The sequence below is a fragment of the Cebus imitator genome, unplaced genomic scaffold (genome assembly GCF_001604975.1).
Source record: "Cebus imitator isolate Cc_AM_T3 unplaced genomic scaffold, Cebus_imitator-1.0 Scaffold199, whole genome shotgun sequence".
In the NCBI taxonomy this organism is placed as follows: Eukaryota; Metazoa; Chordata; class Mammalia; order Primates; family Cebidae; genus Cebus; species Cebus imitator.
In genome coordinates, this window is record NW_016107514.1 from 1,329,101 (window position 1) to 1,341,556 (window position 12,456).

A 12,456-nucleotide genomic window follows, 5' to 3' on the forward strand; every position below is an offset into this window, starting at 1 on the left:
GCCATTTTTAATCAATCGTTCAGTATACTCTGCACCTCTTTCTCATCTTTTTACTTTTCAGTTTATCGAAATGTGTTCATCTCCTTCTGCCTATTGAAATGGCCATGGCAAAGGTCACCTTTGACTTCTCTATTTGCTTTTTATTTCCTTGTCTCCACAATAGCACATGTTCATAGTAGAATATTCAAACACTATAGAATAAAATGCAGCAAACATCTGTCAAACTCTCCTCTTAGTGATAGCATCCCCAGCACTGGGGGTTGTGGTGGATATGGAGGCCCTGGAGCTCACGGGGGATGGCCAGGTTCCATCCTGACTCCACCAGTAATTAGTTGTGTGATCTTGAATAGGTTAACTGATATCTGTCTCTTGTTTTATCACTTAAAGAAGGCTATAATGGTATTTACCTCATAGGGTGGTTGTGACAGTAACAATGGATAATGCAGTTAAAGAGCTTAACATTTGTTTTGTGTCCACAATGTAGGTATTCAAAAATGTTACCTTTATCCTTCTGGTTGTCCACTAATGTCTCTTTGTATATGTGTCTCATATGGTTATGTAGATATGTAATGTTCCTTATGAGATTATACTGCACACGCTGTTTTTCAGTCAGGTTGATGATATATCTTTTCACGTCATTGAATAGTTATTTTTAAAATGGTTTACTGCTGGGCACGGTGGCTCACGTCTGTAATCCCAGCACTTTGGGAGGCTGAGGCCGGCAGATCATGAGGTCTAGAGATTGAGACCATCCTGGCCAACATAGTGAAACCCCGTCTCTACTAAAATACAAAAACTATCTGGGTGTGGTGGCATGCGCCTGTAGTCCTGATACTTGGGAGGCTGAGTCAGGAGAATTGCTTGAAGCTGGAAGGCGGAGGTTGCAGTGAGCCAAGATCACACCACTGCACTCTAGCCTGGTGCCTGGTGAAAGAGTGAGACTTTGTCTCAAAAAAAAAAAAAAAAAGGTTTTACATACATTACTTTTAAGTATATACCAAACTTTGATAAGCTGTTATCAATAATCTGTGGTTAACTTATTTCCTTAAAAAATTCTTAGAAATGACATTACTGGGTCAAAGAGTTTTATTGTAATACATATGCAGATTGCTTTTCCCAAGAGTTGTACATTTATGTTCCCAGTAGCTATGTGTCAGACTCTACCTTTCACCTTCACCAGTGTTGAATATTTTAAATTTTTCATTCTTGCCAATCTCATTAAAAACTGTTCCTTCCATTATTTCACATTCTTTGAATACTTGGTTTTATTCCTGATTTCCCTATTCTGTTCCATTAATCTGTCTATTTATGTGCATCAAACACAATGTAGGTAGCATTAGTGTTTATTTCAGTGTTTGGTGAGAAGACACTTATGAATGTCTTCTGCAGGATTTTTCTGGCTGTTTTTACATGTTAATTTTTCCAGATAAACCATAAAATCTTTTTATCAGAAGAATGGAAATAAAGAGCAAAATAAAGAGAGGTTGAGAAAAAGAAAATGAAAGACAAAAATCAAAGAGGAAAAGGAATCCTATTAGGATTTTTAATCTGCATTATATTTATAGAGTGATTAAGAAGAATTAATACCTTACAATATTGAATCTCTGTATTAAGGAAAAATGCATATGTCTATGCTTATTAAAGTTTTTTATTTCTGTCATACATATAATTCTCTCTTCTCACAGTATTTACTCCAAGTTGCATATTTGGGCTTTGGAGTCAACTGGAGTATGGCTTGATGAGAACACACCACCTCTGTTTTCTGCTCCATAATGTGGGCAAACTATTGATTCTCTTTCAGCCCTAGTTTCCTCATCCATGAAGTGGATATGCTGAGTTATAACCCCCAAGGGATGCTGTAAGGATTTCATGAGCTATGGCAAAATGTGCATCACAGTGCTTTGTAGAGGATTAGTATTAAGTGTGGGCAATTGCTATTATTATCATTATAGATTTTGACTATAGATTTTTCCATTGGTCAGTTTTTTTAATTGATAAAATAATGGCTTGCTTATTAACCTTTAGATAGTTTTCAATAAGATTTCCACTGATTATTTCGAGTTTTCTCGATAGACATTGATAACATCCATCAATAATGACAGTTTTATCTTCTTTCTGATTTTAATTCTTATTTCATTACATTATCTAGTACTCCAGAATAGTGTTAAATAATTAACAGCCATATCTGGCACCCTTTTACAAATGTCTGATATGCGTGGATTTCTATTTCCAAATCCAGTGGCGTGTTTCTCTTTTCTCTTTTGGATCTCAAAAGTGTTTGACACTCCCAACCTCTTCCTCTTTCTCCTTTCTCTATTTTCTTCTCATGACCTAATGCTGTCATGAGTGAGAATGTTGAAAAAGAAGGTGTCTATATGCCCTTGCTTGTAATGGAAGGGCATTTATTTTTAACCTTCTGTTTGGTGTATGGCAGTATTCTAGGGGCTAAGTGAAAATATAACCAGAGGTCAGCTCTCCCCTGAAACAGCTCACAGCCTGGTGTCAGGGGTAAATCAGGCACACAGCTAACTCCGGGTCAGAGCAGCGTGTGCAAACTGCCTGAGGAAGTGTTCCAGTTATTTACAGGAGAAAGAGTCCCCTTTGAGGAAGAGAGTTCTTGTTTCTAGCATATTGCTCTTTCTTAAAAGACCCTATTTCGGAGATTTTACACTGAATTATTGTACTTAACAAGGGATAAAGATTGATAACTCACTTTGGTGAGTTGCCAATGAGCTGAGCCAAAATCACTGGAACTTATATCAGCACTGTGACCTGCAGGGGCCTCAGAGGAGTAAGATGTGTGTGTACACGGGCTTTTTTATTCTTGGTAGCTTTTCAGGCAATTCTCCAGTAGTGATTTAGTTTGCACTTATTCCCTTGGGCCTCTTCATAAAAGATAATTCAAGGTCCAGAAAAAGTCATGTGAAAGATAGCATCTGGTATAATTATATTGAAATAGCTATTTAGAAAACTCCTTAGGACATGGCCATACTTTGAGGTCATCATTATGAACAATGATCATTGTATAATAGAAAATTTCTCTTTATGAGTAAGCTACCTTATTATTTAAATGTAAATAAATGAGTATTTAGAGAAAATTCCAGTGGGAGAAGGTCAGCCTTACCTTCATATATTCAAAGTGTTGTTTCTTTAGATTGTTTTACCAAATAAATTTATATTCTGGTTACTAAGTAATATAGTTATTGTAGGAACTTAAGAAAATACACAAATACATAAAAATGAACTTCTGTTTCAAATAATGACCATCAATTGAAGATAGGCAATTAATTTTTTTTCTACCACAGACTGCATTAAAATAACAGGAAAGAGATTCTTTTTAAGTGCATTGACTCACAAGGATACAGAAAGCAAGAGAGGAGACAACAGCCACAATATTTTGGAAGCTGGAAGCAGATGGTCTTGTAACAGATTTAGCAGATGTGAGGAACAAACCCATTTACATGAAAGAATCTCCCAAATTCCTAGGAATCGCCGGCAACAGATATCATCTGGAAGGTGGAGTAAAAGGAAGCTGAAGTCATCTGTGTCGGTTGAAAGCTATTTGAGAAGCACTTATCTCTGAGTCCTCTCCAAAGAGTAAATAACATCCTCAGACCTCCTGTCATCTTCCCATATACTGGCAGAAAGGCCCCTATTCTCCAGACGAAGCTAGAAGTGTCTTCTGGGAAGAGTCTCACAAGCACAGGTGACTTCTCTGCAGAAGTGGACCAGTGGGCTCATCCAGTGGTGAGGGTATGATAAAGAGGCCTCCACTGTGCCTTCAGCCTCCACTCTGGTTTTGTTGTAGTGGCTGTTTGCCAGTCCTAGATATGAACAATTAAAGATATTTGAAGAAGAACTATAAATGAAAGAACCCCAAAAGAGACAATAAGGTGAGCTAAAAGATATAAATACTTTGTAAAAGAGAAAAACTGTTAAAAAGTTGTCATTCATGTATTTGGAGAGGTAAGGAAAGAAATTGCATCCACAAAAAAGCAGGGTGCTATTAAGAAAAGGAATATTTACAAAATGAAGAGCTTTTGTAAACTGAAAACATGATAGCAGAAATGAGAACTTCTACAGAAGAATCAGAAGGCAGAATTGAAGAAACTTCTCAGAAATTAGAGCAAAAGGGAAATTGATGAAAAAATACAATAATGTAAGCAGATTAGAGAACCATTCTAAGATGTCCATCATCCACATGATAAGCTAGAGAGAGAACAGAGAAAGTGGAGGAGAGGAATTAGGCAACAAAATTACCCAAAGCATTTCCCTAGAACTCATGAGCATAAGCTACAAATTGAAGGAACCCACTGAATTCCCAGCACGGTAGATCAAAACACACACCAAGACACCATCATTGTGAAACTTCAGAACATGGAGGGAGAAATTCCAGAATGGCAAAATCCAAAGCAACAAACAGGTCAAAATCAAGGAATCTGGAATTCTAATATCAGACTTCACAAAAGCAACACTGGAAACTAAAGCAGTGAGCATGATCTTCAAAATTCTGAGGGAAAATTATAACCCACCAAAATCCTCACCTCATCAAATGTTTTACTCAATGTGTGGGTACAGTAGTCATTTTTAGATATCAAAACCATCAAAAATGTATTTCCCAGAAGCTACTTGATATGCCACACCAAAATAGAGTAAGCCAAGGAAAAAAGATGTGGGATCCAGGAAACAGGAGAGCCAGCAAAAAAAATAGAAAAACCAGGGGAATGAATGAATGGCCAGAATGGCAGTGGAATGAGTTCATAGGCAAACCAGGCAGTCAGTCCAGATGTGAGCAGGTGAGAAGGTTCTAGATGAGCTTTCTTCAGGAATGGTGGAGTTGATACAATTTATATCGTCCCTTCTTGCCTTCTTGAGAGGAGAGTTAGGCAATGGGTAGGTATTTGTGCATTGAATTGGTTATGAGTACACAGAACACTTAGGTGGAAAAACCCAAGATATTTATCATTCCAGAGAAAACAAAATGTTGTGCAGGAAAGAAAAATTAACACATGTAGTTCTCCTCTGAATACTTTTACATCATTACGGTCATAGAAGCTGCATATTGATCCAACCAAATTTACTGTATAGCCATATATGGAGGATGGGGTGATGGGAAGATGGAAAGGGTTCATATGGGGTGGTGTGTGTGTGTGTTTGTGTGTGTATGTGTGTGTGTGTGCGTGTGTGTGTGTGCATGATGTTGACAGGAGGAAAGAGGGTCAAATCTTCATTCTCCACAGGAAAAAATTGATACATCATACTGAAGCAGAAAATTGAAAGGTAGTAATACAATCATGCCATTTAGCTCTTCAGTGTTAAAATCATCAGCTAAAAAAGTTAAGGAGAAGAAAATTGGTGACAAGCGACAGATAGTTTCATAACATTTAAAAACTTTAAATCTTTATATGCCTGCATCATTTTGATACAAATAGAATTAGCAATTGCTACTGTCATTTTGCACTTTTTTATGCATGCACACACATTTTCTGAGCGCTTTGGGTCAGGTGATGGCTGGAACTTAGGAATACAGAACAAATGAGACCAAGCATGACTTTATCCTATGAAAACTTTCTCTAAAACACTGAAAAGTAAACTTCTGGCACATTCTATGAAAATAATGGGCCATACTTCACATTTATGTTGCGGCACAGTATTGTAGTTTAATTTTCAGCTAGTGAGATGTTTTTAAAATCACCCAAAATTATTACTCCTAGTACTATGCTCAGCACATGGTATCTGCCATCATTACAGTCCCACACGTTCCCTAAGAAGTAGGTATTATCATCTGAGTCTCCGAAGGGGCAAGTAAGCTGCCTAAAATCTTACAGCAATTGGGTAGAAGAGGTGGGATTTGGACTAGGGTATCCCTCATTCCAAATCCAAACCCCAGGTTGTGATTGATTGAAACTTTTTTTTCAGTTAATCCGGTATTTGCAGTAAACAAGATCAAGTGTACATTTTTGAGGCTGGGAAAGCTAATTTAAAGATTATCTTCAGAGAGCCTTGGCACAGGGAGGTGTCATTTCTTTGAAAATTATATAAGGAAGAAAATCTCAATAGCACAGGGTGTTGAGTTTCCTCTGTGAGGGAGATTTTAGCTGAGTGAGTGTGCAAATTCACCAGGAGATTCTTCTACACATAGGTAAATTACAGTTCATTCAGCATTTACCAAGAACCCCCTGAATCATGCCCTGAGAGTTTCAAAAATGAATAGGACACCAACATGTATGTGCATCTGTTGCACTGTGGATGTATGCTAAATATTGAAAGTGTTCTGCTTTGACTTGAGAGCTGACCTCATATGATTAGAATGACTGTGTATTTGCCTACCCATCTTTCATTTGATGTTTTGGACCATGGCAGCTTGATATTTAGAAGGTTGGCTGTGTTCTTATAATGAAATTTCAAACTTCTAGACCAGCCTCTCCCGAATGAGTTCTGCAGTGCACTGGTCCTCCAAAATGCGTGTTAAATCAGGAGGTGACTGTTCACATATATCTGGAGAATTCTGGATGTAATATTCTCCTTTTGGAGATTTGCAGTGGACATCAGCATATGAGAGCCTCTGAGATGGTTTTGAATTAAAGAACCATAGTTTAACAGAGTTGATACAATAGTTTTTAACATGGATTCATTTTTTCAAACAGCTTGTAGTGTTTTATGGAACAGTTTGGGAAACACTGGACCCCAGGTTGTTTCCTTTTGCAGAAAATCCATGCATTGTCACCTGTAGGCCCCATTAAATCTGAATTGCTGTGATTTTCTAGTTTGATCATCAGTTTCATGTCACTTTCTTGAAAAGTGCTGAAAGAGTAAATTTTTAACTATGTGAGGTAATATACATGTTAATTGGCTTGATTTAGCCATTGCACAATGTGTATATATTTTAAAACATTTTGTCGACATGATAAATATCTACAATTTTATCTGTCAATTTAAAAAAATGAAAAAATTTAAAAATACTTTATTGTGACTATCATATTGGGAATGTAGTTTGGTCCTGGTAGAGTGGGAGCAAATATATATATATATATATATATATATATATATATATATATAGTTTGGAAATGTATAACCCAGCATTATAAATATTTTCTAATAAATTGTTCCAGACATTTTATATATGTATCTATGTTTATATGTATGCATATGTAGACATATATGTGTATATCTATGTGTGTGCAGGTAAATCTATAGATACATATATACTGTATATGAATAATTCTGAAATATTCCATTGTAATATAATTTATTAAGGAAAGGAGGCCATTTATTTTGTTGTTGTATTTTTTTCTATTTTCCAAAGGACATTGCCCAGAAGGAGGCCATTTAGTTTGTTGCCAATTTCTTTTTGCAGTGAATATCCTTATAGTAGGCTCTTTGTATGATTGGATAATTATATGTTTATTGTAAGTTCTTAGAAGAATAATTCCAGGTCAAAAAGCATATGCATTCTAAATTTTAATAGATATTTATTAGCTACCTTAGGCAACTAATGAGACAGCCAGTTTCTCACTGCCATTGCTGGAAATGCTAGTTCAACGTCAAAAAGTTCAGTATCATTGAACTAAAATCTTAGCTGATGTTGTTTTCCTATATGAGAAGCACATTATTTGTTATCTCAAAAAAGTACTATTGTCATATATATGTTCTGCATTATTTATGTATTTAATAGAATTGTAAGTCATTTGGGAATTAGGAGTAAGGGGTCTGTGTGCCCTTAAGTCACCATCCATCTGTGATTATTATACTTGAAATGATGACAGGACCTTAAAGCTTTGTTTGTATTTATTATTTGACATGATGTACCAATTTTTTGTTTGCAAAATAGGTCAAGCATTACTTATTTTAGCTGATAGTATTTATGTGAAATTTTGCATTAATAGTTTCTGCCATAGAAATAAAATTATGGTAGACTTTGTGGAAAAGTTGCAGAAATAACTAACTTGAGCATGAAGATATTTTTGAAATTTCCATGTTTTCTTATGAAATTTTTAGTTTTTACTATCTTTTATACTGTAAGAAGACTTTTCAGTCTGCTGTGGAACAATATCAGTAACATAACTGATTCATTCTTTTTGCCTAAAGGGGGAAGATAATGGTCCTATGGTGCCTGTGGATGAGAAAAGGAAACTTTTAAGCTGCAGCTTCAGTTTATCCTCAAAGCCTGCGTTGTTTGTCTTCATCTAATCCAGCCTTGATGAACATCTATGATGGTTGACTATACACTTGCTGAAATGAAGTATTAGAAATGGCTGTATATTCCAAAGAAACCCTATATTATATATCCACATTACTGCTGCTAGGATTCATATTTGCACATGCTGTTTATTGCTTATGTGTAGAAGGAATGAAACTAGTTTCCAGAGTTGTTATTAATATAAATATATATCATGTGTTAACATTGAGAAAGGAAAACACATTCCCAATGTTAGTAGTTCTTCATTTCCTGTTTCCAACAGAAAAATCACTCGTTTTAGAGACTAGTGTAATTCTTGATAATAAAAGAAGAGTTTTGATTAAGAACAGCATTGAACTTCAAAATGCAAAGTGAATGATGAGAAAAATATGTCTCATTTATTTTTTTCAGCACCCGTACCACAATTATTGTTAGGCTGGATTGCCATGGAAAACATTTTTGGCATTAATGCAGCAACAACATACTTTATTACTACATAGTTAAAGGATTTAACTGATTGTATGGTTCAAGTTATATTTATTTGATATATTCAAAGCTGTGGTTTCTAGGAATTTGAAAGGTATGAGAAATAGGATAAAAAGATCAGCACCATGTAGCAGGAATAGCTTTGCTTTCCATGAATAGAAATTTAATGGTATCCTATATTACTTTAGTGTTGTACACTTTGTAAGACTTAAAAATATTTTATTCTGTTGATTCCACTTCTTTGGTATGTTAAGACATTTCTTTCAAAAATGACCAACAAAATCCTTATTTTAGGTGCCACTAGCAAATGTAAGCAGCTACTTAGTTGCAGTTAGATGTGACAGAATGAAATAATTTATGTAAAGCAGTAGAGTGCCTGGCACAAAGCAATAATAAATGTTATTGTTGTTATAATTGTAAAATGAATGACTTCAATGATATAGTCCCTGTTTGGAGGGATTTTGTGATGCAGAATAAGTTATAGAAATAGAAGACAGGTGGAATAAGTATATGTTCAGAGTTTTTAGATGTGTTGAGTAGAGGTGGTAATAATGGAAGCATTAAATACAGATGAAAATCACACCAGATATCCCTGAAATGGTAGCAAAGAAGGTTCATTGTCTAGTCTTGGGCAGTGAGAGAAAATACTAGGGCTAGGCAGTGTGAGGAAAAGTGAGGGCTTGCTAAAGTTTGAGATCTATTGGCAGCCCTGGATCACATGGGGGCAGCACCAGGGAATGCCTCTGAAAGTGGAGAGAGGTCCTGGATGCTTCCCTTGTGTATAATAGTTTCTAGTGTCCAACAGTGAGGAAATGGCAAAGCGTGGTTACAAAACTGTGACAAAAATATTTACATCTAGCAATGTTACCATTCATATGCCAAACATTGGCTGCACAAGAGTAGCCTTATTTTTAATTAACATCAAAAGACTAGATCTGAAGCCTTCCAGGAAGGAGAGGCTATTCATACGGCATTCCTGGAACAAAACACTGCACAGGTCCCCAGCCTCTCCACTCCTGAGTGGGCTGGTGCTGAACAGTCAGGGATTGTTCTTGGACTAACCTTCTGATGCTTCTTGCAGTCTCCTTTCATCTTTCCCTGAAATATACACATAAACAAATATAATAACAAATAGTAATTAAATGACTTTCAGGATAACATCTAGTTGTTCAAATTTCACCCTTCACAGGTTTATGTGTGTGTGATGTTTGCATATTGAAGCAATTTGAATTTATTTACTGTATATTTTCTGAGTAAAAAAACTGAAATGACCTACTTGGTTCAGATCATGGTATTCATTGGTGAGACTGTGTGGAGGCTTAATATTCTATATATGGAAAATCCTTTCATTCCACAGCTAGTTACCTCAGATTCAGAATATGAATACTGTTTGTAGTATGCTTTTGTAGGAATGAATTTGAAAGGTAGTTTGTCAGTAAACAAAAGTACAACAACGAATCTCAAATCTGTTTTGATGGTGTGATAAGAAAGAAAAGTAAAACCTATGTGATGGACCCTGTAATTGGGGAAGGAGTCTCCCAAAAGGAAAAGCAGGGAATAATCAACAAATTTCATTGATCTTAAAATTTAATTTAGAGTGAAATGTTTTTTCATGTAGCTTATACACATGTAAGTGCCTCTGATTCACAGTAACGAATATAGTACCTATGGTGTGTAAAGCAATACTATTGTCAGAATGTTTGCCAATTAACATAATTCAAGTCTACTCTTCTTTTTGGTTGGTCAGTTTAGCAAAGGGTTGTCAATTTTATTGACCTTTTCAAGGAACCAAAGTGGAATTTTGGGTTTTCTCTATTGTGTTTCTAATCTCTATGTCATTAATATCTTCTCTAATCTTATTATTTTGTAACTTCTGCTTGCTTTGTATTTAGTTTGTGTCCTTTCCAGTATCACAAGGTGGAAGGTTAGGTTATTGATCTGAATTTGGTTTTGAATAAAGGCATTAACTGTTATAAATTTTCCTCTGAGCATTGCTTTAGCTGCATCTAATAAGTTTTGGTATGCCATGTTTTTGTTTTCATTCATTTCAAAGTATTCGAAAATACTTTGCCTTGTAATTACTTTTTGATGCAATGGTTATTTAGGAGTATATTGTTTAATTTCCACATATTTATGAATTCCCAAGTTTGTTACTGATTTGTAATTTTTTCTGTTGTGGTCAGAAAACACACTTTATATGATCTCAGTCTTAAATTTATTGAGGCTTGCTTTCTGGCTTAGCATGTGGTTTATCCTGCAGTATATTTCATGTGTACTTAAGAATATGTATTGTACTGTTGTTGGATTATGTGTGTTGTAGATGGCTGTTAGGTCTATAGTGCTGACAAATAGTGTTCAAGTCTTCTCTTTCCTTGTTGATCTGCCTGTTTCTGTGTATTATGAAAGTAGTGTATTGAATTCTCTGAATATTGTTGAATGATGTCTTCAATTCTGTCAGTTTTTTTCTACATTAACTTTGGGAATTTTGTCCTCCCATATGTCTGGTAACATTTTTAATTTTAATCTATTATGCTTTGTCAGAGATTAATTTAGCTACTCCAGCTTCTTATAGTTGCTGTTTGTATGATGTATCTTTTTCCATCTTTTCACTTTCAACTTATTTATATTATTGAATCTAAAATGTATCTTCTGTAGACAGCTTATAGTTGGATCTTTTTGTTTTTTTGAAATCCAGCCTGACAGTCTCTCTGCCTGTTAATTGGGTGATTTAACCCATTTGCATTTAATGCTATTGTTGATGTAGTTGGATTTGTCTGCCATTTTACTCTTTGTTTCCTACGTGTCTTGTGTCTTTTTGTTGTCATTCCTCTATTCCCCCTCTATTGCTTTCTTTTGAATTAAATGAATATTTTCTAGTATATTTCAATTGCTTTAATTATTTTTTTCACTTTTTTGAGTTTATTTTCTTAGCGGTTGCTAAAGTGCATATCATATACTTGTTAATTTATCAGAATATTTCAGATTTATAACTTTATTATATTGAGTTATGTAGTTATTAGTAAATAGCTCTGAACTCTCTTCTCCCTTTTTGTGCTATTGTTAAATATTTTATATACATGCTATAAGCCCAACAATACATTGTTATAATTTTTACTTTATATAATTGTATGTATATTAAAGAAGCAAGTGAAGAAAGGAGAACACATTATAGAGTTTCTTCTAGTAAGCTTTTAATTTACCATTTCTGGTTCTGTTCATTTTGTCCTATAAATTTGAGTTACTGTCTGGTGTCATTTCTTACTCCAGTACTTTTTTGTTCTTATTCATCTCCTTTGTGTTGTCATTTCAAATATGTCACATTTGTATATATTTTGGGTCTATGGTGCAATTACATGATATTTTATACAATTGCTCTTTAAATAAGTTGAGAGAAGGAAGAAATGTGTATTTATACTGCCTTTTATAATTACACAATTACATTTACCAGTGGCCTTTGTTTTTTTTTGGAATGGATTCAAATTAGTACCTGGGGTCACTTGGCTCCAGTCAGAGGATACTTTTTAGTATATTTTTATATAAGGCAAATCTGATATGAACAAATCTTTAGTTTTTGTTTATATGGACTATCTTTATTTCACCTATATTTGAGATAATTTTGCTAAATATAAAACTCCTGGTTAAAAGTTCCTGTTTTTGTTTTTCTAGCATTTGGGCTATGACATTCAGGCTTAATGAAGTTTCCTATTTTAAGACAAATCCTTTTTCTGTTTCTACTTTCAAAACAAATTTTTCCACCCAGAATTTGTATTATGATGTATCTGGCTGTGTGT

General features: G+C 34.8%; 1 protein-coding gene across 1 annotated transcript in view; it reads left to right on the top strand.

Moving 5' to 3' along the window:
* Window positions 1–10,120, top strand: part of CA8 (carbonic anhydrase 8) — a 94,487-nt gene extending 84,367 nt beyond the window's left edge. Inside the window, exon 9 of the mRNA XM_017547560.2 lies at window positions 8,089–10,120. The gene's annotated coding sequence lies outside the window, so the exon portion shown is untranslated. The remainder of the gene's footprint in view (window positions 1–8,088) is intronic.
* The last annotated feature ends 2,336 nt before the right edge of the window (window positions 10,121–12,456 follow it).